This window comes from Leptosomus discolor, chromosome 5 (assembly GCF_034619465.1).
Source record: "Leptosomus discolor isolate bLepDis1 chromosome 5, bLepDis1.hap2, whole genome shotgun sequence".
NCBI classification, from domain to species: Eukaryota; Metazoa; Chordata; class Aves; order Leptosomiformes; family Leptosomidae; genus Leptosomus; species Leptosomus discolor.
In genome coordinates, this window is record NC_141395.1 from 1,709,949 (window position 1) to 1,724,618 (window position 14,670).

A 14,670-nucleotide genomic window follows, 5' to 3' on the forward strand; every position below is an offset into this window, starting at 1 on the left:
TTAAATAATGGGTTTATTAAAGTAAACTACGTCCCCAAGCAACGACACAATGATTTCTCTTCAATGCATAGGGTGGAGGCTGGACTTTGCTGAAAGCTGCTGGAAGGAAACAGGGATTTGGGGAATCACTGTTTGAATTTATGGGTACACAGAAGAGTTCCAGCTGTGCAGAAGTTACACACTGCTCTAAATTCTGTTTTTTTAACTGGAAGTATTTAATAAAATTAAGTATGTTAAAATAGTCAATAGATACTCATTTTGCAATGAGTTGTAAACACGGCAGTGTAAATATTAATCATCGCGCAAACATACCAGCAAGCCTTGATTTTAATGCATGCATTCAAAATGTGACAAATTTTGCTTCAGATCACATATTTTGCCAGCTGGGCGTTAATTTGAGCAGCTCTACTTCAGCTCTCTTTATTAAGCGCTCTGTTTACATCATGATCAAAACAAATAGCGCGAAGTGAGAAATGGAAAAAACAGAGTTTCAAACCATTTACCTCTAACTGGTGCCAGCTGCTCTCCTCTCAAATGCAGTTTTAATGAACGCCAGCCCCACTGGGGAGCCCAGGGATTTCGTCACTCCCAAACGTGCAAGTCCCCTCAACAAGGATATTTATCACTTATTTCTTAGGTCCTAAACTCTGTCGTGCACGTGCCCTACTCTATAGAGAACTGATTAATTCTGGCAGAAAGTGGGTTAAAAGGCTGAAATAGTACTCTTGTTTTCATACACGTGTACGCAGTACAACCATTGCGTTCTCAGAAGCTCAAGAAGATAACTCAAACTAAATGCACAGCAAAACCGCATTCAACGTAGACAAGGAGTTTAATATTCGACTCGATTGCGAAAATTTGGTGTAATACAAAGCAAAGCGGCGCGCGGCAAGATGGGCGCCGAATCCTCGGGCAAACCGAACCGAGGGCATGGGTGAGCAAGCAGATTTGTCTGGCTTTTACAGCATAATAATTCAGCAGTATTTACTTCCATGCTAATCCCAGGTGAATTATTTCACTAGAAGTAGCTTGCAAAAAAAAAAAAAAAAAAAAGAAATCTTACAGATACCAACATTTAAATTTCCAGTAAAACCTCAGCAGTGGATTTTCACCTTTCGCTACAGAACAGCTCGGAAATGGATTCAGGCGGCTAAAACACCAGGCAGCTCAGGGCAGGGGCGGCGTTGATGCTGCTAAACCAAAACCAGAGCCTGTTTCACCACAGCTCCTGCCGCTGAGAGGGGACGTGCTTGTGCTGGAAAGCTAACGCAGCTACGCTGGGGTGAACCTCTGCCAGCCTGGCTGGGTTTCCTCAACCTTTTTTTGACAGTGAGCAATGAAACTCGAGCCACCTCGAGTTTAAATATTTATACTTTGATCTGAAATGTAACAGCTTTCCTGTGATGTTTTATTGTTTTATATTCCCCCTGTTCAAAGACAGAAATCTAAATATCTGTCACGGGGAATGGCAGCTTGCTACATATCACAACTGTTAATGGTTTTTGTCCTTTCCGCAGCATATTCGTTCAACGTGTGCTGGGCTCTCCGGTTAAACACGATTTACAAATTCGCAGGTGACACCATAACTTACCCGCGTTCCAGAAAAACAACGCTGAGATGTCGCAGTACCACCCAGCTTTTTAAAAATCCAGTCCTATAGGGGTAGGCTAACCCCAAAGTCATCGTGGCAGCAGGGAAAACCACACCCCAGAGAGACCCCCGCTGCCACCCTGCCCTCCACCACGGCCCTGCGCGGAGCAGGCGCTGAGCCCAGCCTAAGGGTAAAGCTTGGGTTTAGGCAGATCTTGGCTTTCAGACGCGTTTCCTGCGTGCTCCCTGGAGCCAGCAGGCGCAAGATGACCGAGGGGCGGCTGCTGCTGCGTGTGCCTCCTGCCAGGGTACATCACCCTCCTGCTCGTACCCCTTGTTAAACGGGGGATTACAGAGTCAGCGCTGGGTTTCTGGCACGTCGGTGTCGACCCTGCATCAAGCCCCCTCGCCGGCAAGCCCTGCCTGCCACAGCGGCCGTATCGACCCGGCCACGGCGAGATAACCGCTGCTGCCCATCCCTTCAGAACCGAGCAGCGAGAGCAGAAAGATCGGCCACCTCCAGGGGCAACTTTCAGGTTTCCTCTGCCAGCTCCAAAAGCTGCACCGGGATTACACAGAGAATAACACGACAGGGCGGCACCAGCTGGCTCCAAGCACGGGATGCAGAGATTTCCCAGGCCAGGGGCTCCCTGTGGCCGGGAACCAGAAGCAGGGAGGGCGAAACAGCAAAAAAAACCCACAAACATTTGCCCCAATCCTTAACAAGCACCCAGTCCCACCCAGTGTCCCAGACACAGTACTGGGGAGTTATAAACAGCCTTTCCTTCTGACTCAACGTAATAAATGGGATGTTTTGAGGCTGCAAATTAGGGGATGGGCACGCTGAGCCTGCAGACCGCGACCAGACAGGAGGAGACTGAGGCTTGGTGCCTCCGGGTGATAACGCGGATCAATGACGCTCTGGCTTCTGGAGCACGTCCCGGGTCCCGGCTGTCGGCTGCGGCTGATTTATGGTAAATAAGTGTCATCTGCGAGAGCTCGTATTGAAAATGAAATAAAACACAGGACGAAGGAGGGTTTCTGGAATAAAGTGAGCAACAAGGTGGAGGGCAAAGATAGTATCAAGGTAGTTTCTGGAATACTCTATGTTTGTTTTACACGAGCATTCTTTAAGCAGTCCATTTCGCTGCAGAACAGTATTTACTGACCTCGTACGCACCTCCTGCACATTATCATGTTTCTGTATAAACAATATTTCCAGGTTTTTGTCTTGTTTTCCTTCGCAGGGCAGGTCAGGGGCCAGCGTGTGCTGCCTGATGATGCGCAGAGCCCCAGAAAGCAGGCGGAGGTAAGCTGACCCTCCCGCTTCCTTCAGCCAGCTCTCGCTTGGAGATTTGCCTTCTCATTCCCTTCGGCGGGTTTGGATGCCTCCCCGGACCTCCCCGAGCTTCCTCCTGCACCAGCTGCCCCAGCACAGCCGGGGGCCCTGAGAAATGCCCCCTCCAGGACGGGGGCACCAGCCTCCTCTTCAAGCTGTGCTTTTCCAGCACACATCAGGCAAAATAAATTTTAACGTCAGCATCAGCATCTCATAAGCTTGCAAAAGCTGAGCTGGCCAAGCACTTGTCTCCTCCCCGGCCTGGCCAGTTTTCCCTCTCCAATTTAAACCCATCTTGCCGTGCAACACGCCTTTGCCCAGAAGGGGGGGAATAAAGGTCTCGAGGTGTTTCTAGGAGTCCCTGCTGCGGATTAGGCGGCTGTCTCCAGACAATGGGGAAACAGGCCCGAACAAACGTGAGCGTGTGCTGTTCAAGCAACCTGGTTTAGAAATTTTATACACGTGCAGCAGAATCAGCATGCAGCTATTAATATTAAATAAAACTGAGGGGTTTATATTTCACACACTGTAACACTCAGTTGGAAATAAAACTGATGGACTGAACATAAAAAAAAAAAAGGAGAGTATAAAATATTTCAATGTTTGCTTCATTTCACGTAATAGCCCCATTATTAATTGCTAAGCAATTGAAACGCCATTTCTCTGGAAACAAATGCATGAGAAATATGCTTCTCCTTGAGTGACACCCATGGAAAAAATAAAGCGCTACGGAAGGCAGAAGTAACAGATGTCACTCAGACTCCCCTGTTCCCATCTCTAATTAACTTAAGAACCAACCACCTTTTATTTACGGTCTGGTTTTTTTTTTAAATCATCTTTCCTCTCGTTTAAAAATACCCCATTTCTGTTACACAAGCACTAACTGCTCAGGCAATATTTACCTTTTGTCAAGACTATTTGCATGTAGATTTTTTTGATGTTTTTGCACAATTCTGCTACACGCTGCGGAGTGAACCGCCAGAAACGGGGAGCAGGCAGCGGCTGTGCAGCACCCCCACCTGAGCAGCAACCTCACCCAGGGAGACCTCTGCGAGCCATCCTCGGGCATGGGGGAGAGCTCGAGTAACCCTCTTGTTGGGACAACGTGCTTGCGTGTGCTTGGGTCAGTTGTGACGATCTACCTGGCTTTTTGTATCCCAGGAAAGTGGGGGGAGAAAAATAACCCAACAGTTCTTTGTATGACTGCTGTGGTCACACCTTTGTGAAGGATCGTAGCTACCTGATGGTTTCTGCTGCCTTGACCTATTCCAGCAGGATCCACCATGTAATTCCCACAAGGAGCCAGTGGAAAAATACCTGGGAGTTGCCAAACGCTCAGTGGTGTGCACGTGTAATCAGGAAAATGGGGGGCAAAAAGAATGAAGTCATTCTGTGGGAGAAGAGGAAAAAAAAAATCTGCCTGTAAAACCTCATTATGTACCTCCTGGGAGAGACAAAGGGAGCTCGGCGCCAGAAAGCTCCTCAGGAACCTTGTCTGCTGGCATCTCGGATGCTTTGCTGGCCCAGGATCGTGCGTGCAAAGGTACTGCCTCAGGTTCTGTGAATGCCCACGATGCGTTACCCCAGAAAGTCTCCAGACCTAAGTGAGCAGAGCAGCACAGCCCGCCCGGCGCAGAGCCGGCTTGGACAGCAGCACACACCCTTGGCTTCCCACGTTATTTTTTCACGCCCGCTTTACTCCTCAGCCACATCGACTGCAGTTAGACGTGTGCATGGCTTTGCAATCAGCGACAGACGAGCGAGCACAGGTGGGGATAAGAGGTTAGCGCTGTTCCGACGTCCCTCCCAAGGAAGCGACAGGGGTCAGCAAGTTTTCGACGTGCCGCCTCGCAGCGTTCGGGCAGCCGTGCGCTGCAGAAGCCACGGCGATGCCGACGAGACCCGTGGGAGAGGAGATCGTCTCCAGAGGTCATGTTTCCAAAGATCACAAATGCAGCTGCTGGCACCAATCTAATTTAACTGCTAAATTAAACATGGTTACTGCCTCGGGGACCTCTCCGCAAGAGCAAGGTAAAGCTGTTATGTTTCTCAAAACGAAGCACATATGCGGATTTGAAACAACAGTGCAGAAATCAGTTATTTTCCAAAATAAGAGCACTCAAAAATAACATCTAAGCTGAGTTCCTCCTTGTTTTGCATCTGGCAGCAGTCCATAGTCTGAGCCAAAACTGAGGACACCAGTGCCAAGACACCACCCGAACCCCGTCACCTCATCCCACACTGGGAACAGCTCCCGCATCTCGCTGGCTGCAGCACAGGGGCAGCAGGAGCCCCACCATCCCCTCTCCCTCTCTGCTGGCGCTTGCTTTGCTGCTGGGAAGTTTAGCTCAGGGATATTCGGTGGTTCCCCTCACCATGGCCAAACTACTGGGACCCCATGCGCGTGCTCTACCAGGTCCTTCTGGCAAAGGGACTGCGAGGGAGGGAGAGCACCGAAGGGGAAGATGTGCCATTTGTTAAATATAGACCCTCCTCCCCCTGCACTCCGCAGCCTGGAGAGGAGCCACAACCACCACTCTTCTGCCGAGTGCCGGATGGGAGCTGCTGGAGGGACCTAAGTGTAATCGCGCTGCTCTGCTTCCCAGAGGGAACCGAGAAATTAAGTCACTACGAAATTACGTGTGTTCTTAAGGTGAAACTGAATTAAAATGAGACATCTAAATTGAATAAAAACCCAAGGAAGGCTGCAAAACCAAGCAAGCTTTTCCGGAGGCTTTCTGAAGCCCTTATCAAGGTAGTCAGAATGGGCAATAATGAAGAAAGGAACCGCGGTTTATGGATTAAGCCCAAAAAAGTTATTGACAGGCAAAAATGTGGTAAGAAAGCAAAGGGCAAGAGGGAAAGGGCAGTTCACAAGAAGCGATGACAAAACTAGCTAGAAGTGGAGCGCTTAACGGATAAAGTGGTTCATTCGGGAAAAGTAATTTATAAACAGCAGAGGGGAAAATGGTGAAACCCCCTCGTCATTGTCCGCTTCTCTCAGCCGAAGCGTTTGCAAACACGCGCGGAGAACGGACACTGTCACAATACCCGGCTGCTAGGAGCAAAGAGGCAGGAGGTTCCCAGCCCACCCGCTGAAGGAGAATCTTCTCATGAGCTGGGAACAGCAGCAACGGGCCAGTCGGCTGCTGGCCACCACGGAAGCGTGCAAAACGCAACCGGTTTTGGAGACGTTGGCCTACAGTTGGGAAAAATGGGATAAACATTGCACGTGATCGAGAAGTTAAAGCGCCGTAAAATGCTTTCCCCGGAGAGCAGCAAAACAACTGGCAAAACTCCGCATTGTGCAAAATGCAACGAGTATCTCAGCTTACTTTTTGCAACTGAAAACGTCCAGCTGTAATAAAAGGAACACAAATATCTTGCATAAAAACAATAGCCTCTGCACAGTCATTACAGCCTGCATAAAATCCATGGGAAGCATGCCAAAGTACGAGACAGGTACTAAAAACTTCACGTGTATGTACAGGGAGAGGTCAGTGGATTCAGCTACAGTATTTCCACGTAGTTCTGTTAATAAGCCCTTAATACAGAGATATTTGGGTTTGGATAGCATCACCAAGTGTTATTACCCATTTAACGGGATTATTCAATTCCTGAAACACGTCCCAAGTACTCAGTAAAGGAGCTGAGACCCCCAGGAGAAAGGCACAACGCAGAGAAGAGCAGTGGCACCACGGGCAGGAGGACCCTGTGCAGGGATGTGGAGTAAGCTCCCAGAGAGCAGCGCTCCTTAACTGCATCCCCAGTGCCTGGCAGCACTCCTGCTCCATCCCATCCCTCAATACTCACCCTACCAACTGCATTTTCCAAACCAATTTATGAAAAGACAAAAGCTATTCCCTGTGTCCCCTCAACCCCAGCTTTGGTTTTCATGGTCCTCCTCCTGTCTAAAACAGCAGCCCACAGCATCTCCTCACGTGAAAAACACACGGTATTCATGGAATTTGTAAACCATGTCTGCGTGCAAGCGGTTACGATCTCAGTGAAGTGAAGTTACGTCAGTTATACGGACTTAAACAGAGCCTGCCTCCGCTCACGGTCCTCCTGCGCTGCGATGGAAGGTCTCCAGCTCGCCAGTCGTGGTGAACACGAGGGAAGCTGCGATAAAATAAGTCATCTCCCTCCTGCACGCTGTGCTGTGCCAAGGAGAGGTGGGGTGCCCGAAGGAGAGGAGGGGGCTTTTGGCCACGCTTGCCATCAAGGGCAGCCACCAGGACAGCCCAGCTCGGCACAGCGCTCTGGCTACCACAAGACACCAAAGTATCATCTTGAAGTGTCTTATTTTAATCCCATTTTTCAAATTCCCTCATACTTGATAAGGGAATATTTCACCTTTGTCTTGCAGTCAGTGTTCACCAGCCACACAGAGATATATTCTAATATATGGGAGGACCAGATGAACTCAGGCCGGTGGCTTCTGTTAGAAGGTGGCTCTCCAGCGACAGGGTATTACTGAAAGATCCGTTTCTCCTATTTCAAGACAGAACAAGGCTTTCCAACAGATATTGAGATTTCCCATTCAGTATTTTGAGTTTAATTTCCTTTTAAAAATATTGTTTATCTGGAAAAGTCTTCGGAAAATCTTGCAAACCCCTTTTCTGCTAATGTGCCATTAAGCAGGCTGATTTGAGGAAAAATGTTGCCCGGATCGAGTGCCCCACAATGTAATAGATTGTATGGCAATTTACTGTAGCATGGTATAATTGCTTGTGACAAAGTGCTTCCATGTGTCAGCATGTAATGCTGCTTCCCAGGACAATTGATTTTAGAGAGGGAGAGAACCTGAATTTATGTAACAGTAGGATACAATGGTGGTTCCTACGCTGTTCAAACACCCCAGATTTTTCTCCGGTCTTTTACATACCGATTTACCATAAAAGAAATGAAAAACTTGCTTTATCATGGAGGCATTTTATATAACCATGCAGTTGCTACAACAGAACCTCATGGGAGAAATCTGACGCGACTTTGTGCGCAGTGAAACAAGCTGATTTTTCTCTCTTGCCTGCCTTGGACTTGCACAGAAAAATCCATTAGGTTTCAATATTGCTGCAAGGCAATTATTTTTTCCAGGGCACTCTTTGGTGATGCCCTGTCACTGTGGAACATCCTGGCTCCACTTGGACATTTTGCACAGTTGTTGATGTCTATTTTAAAAAGCCAAGCTACCAAACACTGACACCCCCCCACCCCACCCCCCCCCGAGCCCATGCACCAAACCTCCCCAGACCACCAGGGCTCCAGATAAAAATGAGTCCATAGACCTGCAGCTGCTGAGCTCCATCAGGACTTGATTGACCCTTGCCTGAGCTGTCCCCCAGAATCTGGATGTGTCAAGCAAATTACTCCAAACATTATTGACAAGCCCTTGGTATTTTTTTGGGTAATCTGACTATTTAAAAAAAAAAATTGCCTTTATCATTCTCATGTGAACTCTCATTTCAGGTTCCTCTGGCCAGTAACTTCTTTCACCTGGTTATTGTATGGTCTCTGCTCTGCACCACAGTCCCTTCCCACTCACATTTCAACCCCCCAGACAGGACAGTGATGGGTGTCAGCAAGAGGAAAACCAAGTTCTCCACCTTCTGACTGCGAGATGTTTGGGTCCCGGATACAGTTCTCCTTCATTTCAGAAGCAGACTGCCACCACCTTGCATTTCCCCACGCCCAGGTCTCTACCCCTGACCTTCTCATTTCTTAATTATTCTTTGAAGAAAATACTGAAGCTCAGTAAGGGTTTCACAGCCACTCCAGCACCCTGATGGGAAAGCCTGAAGATAACCCTTTTAAAACTTAGATACATGCACACATCAGCCAGCGTGTCTCCAAGTGCTGCCCAATCTGCATTCCTTCTGCAAAAGACAACCAGGGACGTGAAAATCACCTTCATTTGGGGGGAAACGGTCCTTCTTGAACAAGGACCTACCTCTTGGCCACAATCAGCTTTGAGCTGCAACAATGTCTGCCAGGTGAGGCATTTGGGCTCTTCTCATACCCTCAAACAGGGCAGCCGCAGGAAAACAAACCATTCCTGGCCCAAGATGTTCTTCCCGAACTGGCCAGTGAAGGGTTTTAAAGACAGACACAGGAGCAAGATTATGGCTAGTGGACCAGAGGCCACACGAGGATACCTGAGAGAGGTTTTTTAAAAAAAACCCTAAACTCTGGCTCTGTTACTGCTAAAGATACATCCTTCAGCAGCATTTCAGACGTACAGAATTCATTTAAAAAGGCCATCAGCCTTGCAGTGAGAAGCATAACAGTCATCCACAACCTGTTGGTTTTTTTTTTTCTCTTTTCAATTATTCACCCCTTGTGTTACCAGTGGGGTTCAGTCATCTGACACTCCCAGGCTGCTTTTTCCATGATGAATTCATGTTTTGACAGGTTTAAAATTTGAAAGTCCAACTCTTCAACAAAGAGCAGCAAATAATATCAATAGCAAACACAGCATACTGAAAAGACCAGAGCTTAATAAAAAAAAAAGTCTCCAAATTCAGTAATTTTCATGTTCCAGACAAAAAGCATTCAATTCCCAAGAAAGATTTGGTCATCACTGCTTGTTTTAAAAGGGATGCAGAATGCCACCGGTAGCCTCCCATTGCCCAAGGTCTTTGCTTGTTCCTGATAGACAATAAGGAAAAAAAAAAAACTACCCACATCAAGCTCACAATCTGCACTTTTAATATTAAAGTCGTTGTTCCATTTTATCACAGTATCTGCCTTTGACAGCTCTCTCTGATTTTAGTTAAATGTCAGGGCCCTACATCGGGCAAGAGCAGCAGCAGCCAGCGACAGGAGTCTTGGTGCAAATTTAAATTCATACGGTTTTATTGCCACGCATACACCAGGACAGCAACGGGCAGGGACGGTGTGGATGAAGGTTTCCCAGACCCGAAGCCTGCCCACACCGAGCGAGGCGCTGAGTCCTGGGTCAGGGCAACGTAGGCAGGGAGCAACCTTTGCCGAGGCCAACAGGTTTTGGCATCAGCAGAGACATAAGCCACGAGCAACTGGGCTTCTCCCAGAGACTCACAACTTCTGCACGTGAGACCGATGGTTTGCTAATGAGGTTTAACCTGGCTTCAAAATTTATGGTCACAACCTTGCTTTAAATACACAACATCTGCGTTAAATACACTAAAAAGGCTCACAGCCATATGTTGTCATGCAGATTTAATGAACCGAATTGATTAAAATTAAACAAAACGTGATTTTTTTTTTTCATCATTTCTATCCCCTTGCCTTGCAAATTTTAAGAGTTTATTAAAACGTTTTAATTTGTCTTAGGTCAAGATACATGGACAGTCTGGAAAACTCCGTTTCCCACATTTTGCGGACAAGGTTCAAAATGCATCTGGCCTAGTGTTTGCCTGCAGAAAAAAAAAAATGGTTCTTTGCTAGTTTTGAAAGATCTCTGACCTTTCTTCCTAGCCACAAAATGGGAAGCACGAGCACTTATCACATAAACGGGTCATAAGATATCCAGAGAGTAGAAACCTCAAAATGATGAATAGTCACATTGACTTCTGCCTCGATTCAAGGATAGCATGAAGAAAGCATCATGGGAAACGAAGAGATATTTATGTAAATTATCTAAATACATCCAAAAAGGGGCTTATTCTGCCAGTGAGGATACAGGCATCATCCCAGGGAGAAACAGCGAGACCTCTGGCAGCTGCTGAATATTGAAATTAGTTTTCCTTCAGAAGGTGACAGAAAATATCAAGGTAACAGTCTTCTGTTGAGCATGGGAGCACCGTATTAGCCTCATTAGAGCTGCAAAATTAACCTGAAATCCTGCAGATACGACAGGTTTACCCCTTGCCCACGGGATTTGGAACAAAACAGCAAACAGAGCGTAACACAAGAGCAAACAGCCCGGGCATGCCGAGTGTCTCTGTCCCATGGGCAGCGGTGGCTGACGAGCAGATTGCACATTCACCTGCCCTGTCCTTCCTGGAGGATACCGAATACACCGTACAGGCTAATTTCTGGTGATGGAAAACACTCTGCTACCATGGAGCCCCGGTTTTCTTTGCTTCTTCCACAAGAAGCTTGCAAGGATGAAAACAAAGATAAACTTCAGAGTAACGATAACGTGTCGTGGGCAACGGGTAAAGGGCTTCAGATCCGCCCTTGCCGGCTGCTGCCCAAATTGCAAGTGCTGGGGAGACTTAACAGTGGTTTTATTGCAGCTCTAAAGCGAGGCCGAGCACTCTTCATACGTAATTAAAAACGAAAATTAAACCAATCCGTGCAACACGTTTTTAAAAAACCGCCTGAAGATTCCAAGCAGCACTGCACCAGCACCTGGGTGAGGTGGGGTGCTGGAACAGGACCCGCCTGGGATGCTGGAGCACTCAAGGCTGTGATGACAAATTGCATCCCCACACGCTGCGAATTCCTGCCGGGAGCCGCTGATCTGGGAGGGGACCAGGACAGACTCAACTACGTCCCTTTCTACAACTGTTTTAATGGGCTAGAAGTAACGGCCTGTTGTGTCTTCTATTTGGCATCAGCCACACTGTCTGTGGAGTTGAAGACAAATTTTTAATGCTATGTACAGATAAGCTCCTTTCTTTTTAAAATGATTCCATTCATATTAAGGTCTGGAGGCATCACTACAATAATGTCACGAGGCTTCTTGTGAACTGACACCGCGGTAACTCACCCAGCATCTGCTCTGGTAAGACCACGATTTATCCCAGAGCTGGAGCATCTTACAGAGGGTTACCGAGTCCTCGTTTAGAGACTTGAAGGTTTGCATCATCCACCGCGTGGCGGTGGTTAGTTGTACTCACTCCTAAACGTTGACACCGCTTCCAACGTTGAATTTTCCTTTTCCATTTCCCATCGTTTCCAAACAGAACTGCTTTCTGCACACCCAAACACCGTTATACCAGTATCTTCTCATTTTACTCGAGCTTTTAGTTAAGGAGAATATTCACATTTAAAGTAAGATAAGGTTAAATGAATACTTCTCTAATGGAAATAATTTGGGCCACTAAGCAGCAGTTCACAGCAGTTAGCAGCTTGTAAAAGGAGCAAGTGGGAGAAAACAAATTGCATTATTTTGAAATCGGGTCTCTGTGCTGCAGTTAAGGCGTAATTTAGTCTTATAATAAGGCCAAAGTCTTATCGTACTTCGTGAAGGTTTTGCGAAATAGTCGGATGACTCCACCAATTTCCCTTCCAGCCTAATCGCAAGCCAGTCTTCGTTTCGAAGACTCCATTTAAATAGTCATTACAATTAGCTGAACAGGAGTGAATCGGACTTCCAAGTCTCAGTGCTGACACGCTGAACTGTGGCTAAACCAGGAGCAGATCCCCGTGCTGCACCGTACGCTGCCTCCCCCATGACAACTGCTGAAAGCAGCCAGAAAAAAATCATTTTATTACCAGTGGGGTCCCTGCCTCAGTTTCAACAGCACAAGGAATAACATCAACCACCTCTGAAAAATGAGAATGATAAAACCACCGAGAGAATAGAGGCAAAAATATTATTTAAATTAAGCAGAAAAGCATGCCCGGTACCGTTTGACTTAGTGAATGATTTACATTTCAGTTTAGAAGCAAGAGGAAGCAGACCATGGTAAAAACTGGTTTTATCCCTGCACAGATCAATTTTTTCATCTTTATTTGATCTGAATATATTTTGTTTGGAAAATAAACATTTAAGTTTAGACTCTTTATATTAGGTTCATACTCTGTCTTTAAGAAGTAATCGCTGCTGTTTATCTGGCCAAAAATTTTCAACATGACAAGCCTTCTGAAATCCTTTTTTTATTATTCTTTATATCAATCCAATATTTGTTGAAGTATACAGAATAGCTTCAGTTCTGGTTTTAATTAATTTATATTTAATTCCACAACTAAACCAAAAGTCTCTGGTCAATGGAAGCCGAATTTCCATGAGGAAGTTTAATGCACTTCTACACGAGGAAGTTAATGCTTGCCCAATATCAAAGCACAAAGCATGGTTGCTAAAGCTCTTCAAAGCTCATTATTTTTGGCCAACCTACTTTTGTAAAGAGATGGTTGTTTCACAAAGGGTGCCCTTCACCCCCGTAGGATCAGCTGCCAGGGGGTGTGAACATCACAAAGCTCTCAAAAGCGTGCAAGGTGGAGCTAAGCAGCCTCTGCAACCGCAGCCGGACCTGCACTGTGAGATCTCCCCACCAGCTTCACACGCGCCCCTCGCCACAGCCCTTTTGTCCGCGCTTGCTACGGCAGCCTTGGGGCGTTCCCACCCAGCCGCACATCCAGCGCGTGAAAAACGTGGATTTCTTTCCTTCGGACAGTTGGCAGCGCAGGAAAATCAAGGAGCAGGGGCCAGAAAGAGGAGCCTCTCTCCTCTGTGGGTAAACGCCATCCACCCTCCCAACTACTGTTTCCTTACTGGGGAGAAATTTGCCAAATCCTGCCTTCCCCCTCCACTTGCAGCTCCTGGCAGCCTGCAGGCTTTTTTTGGGGGGATGAGCCTTTCATTTAGTTTCCGTGGTCAACGCCAAGCGAAAATGATGCAATAGGACATAAGACCCTCACCCAAACTGCACCCAGTTTGGGGGGAGCTGGAGCAGTGGAGCCCCGAGGGGGTCAGGGTGCAGGTGTCGCCTCCACCTCTCCTGTCCATCCTTCTTCGTGATAACCCAATAACGGGGCTTCACGCAGGCAAGGTGGAAAGCGATTTCCGCAGCTCCTACGCGGGTGTATTATTCATTGCCTTATCGGATAGAGGGTGATACAACTCTGCAGCCTTCGGTAGCTTACAATACAATAATAAAACACAATAAACTCTGTAAAGTACTTTTCCTGTCTCACATCCCAAGGCAGAGTACTAATAAGATTTAAGAGACAAGGTCCATCCCAGCTTTATGAGGAGAAAGTGCAGTAAACCGAGACTAAAATAGGAAACATGACATCAGCCATACGTTAGCCTACATCTACGTGGTGCAAGGATTGGGTTGTGTTTTAAAATATATTTCAGGTCTTCTTCACCGCCACACACTCCTTTTTCTTTAAATACATAATCCAGGGGAAAAATTAGGAACTTGCGATAACCAGCGTGAGATGGCATGAGCACATGGACAGCGTGAAGCATCTGCCCACCAAAGAAACGGCTCAAACCTGGCAACATTCCCAGGTGTAAAAATAAATTCTTCAAAAATTGACAGTCAAGTCTCAGAGGGCAGAGAGGGGCAGATAGGAAGGTGGCTAAGATGGTAACTAGAAAAAAAAAATAGCTTTATTGAATTGATCTCTGTTAAAGAGAAAAAGACACCTCAAGGGCAGCAGACGTGCAGCACTGTCTGCAGTAGGGCTTTTTTCAGAATTATCCTTAACCAGCTCTGAAGCATGCAACTTTGAATGTCCTTGAGCAGACTTTCAATGTTTTGATGCCACCATGCAGATCAGCAGGAAAAGCCAGGAAAATTAAATCGTTAAGGCTTAAAAGTTCATACGTGGGTTACAAGGGGTTTCTTTTGCAGGAAATCAGACCGAAGAAACAATAAAAAAAGATCCCTCAGCCTCCAGTGGAAAGGTACTTTGTAAGTATTATTTTATAGCAGCTGTCCAAGGGAGATGGGAAGGAGTGATCAGTGTGGCTTGGGACATGGTGGATAAGCAAACCCAGGTGTCAGGGGCAGGAACCAGCTCCAGCATGACTGTTGCAGAAATCACCAGATTTAGGATTTTAAGATACTGCTTAGAAG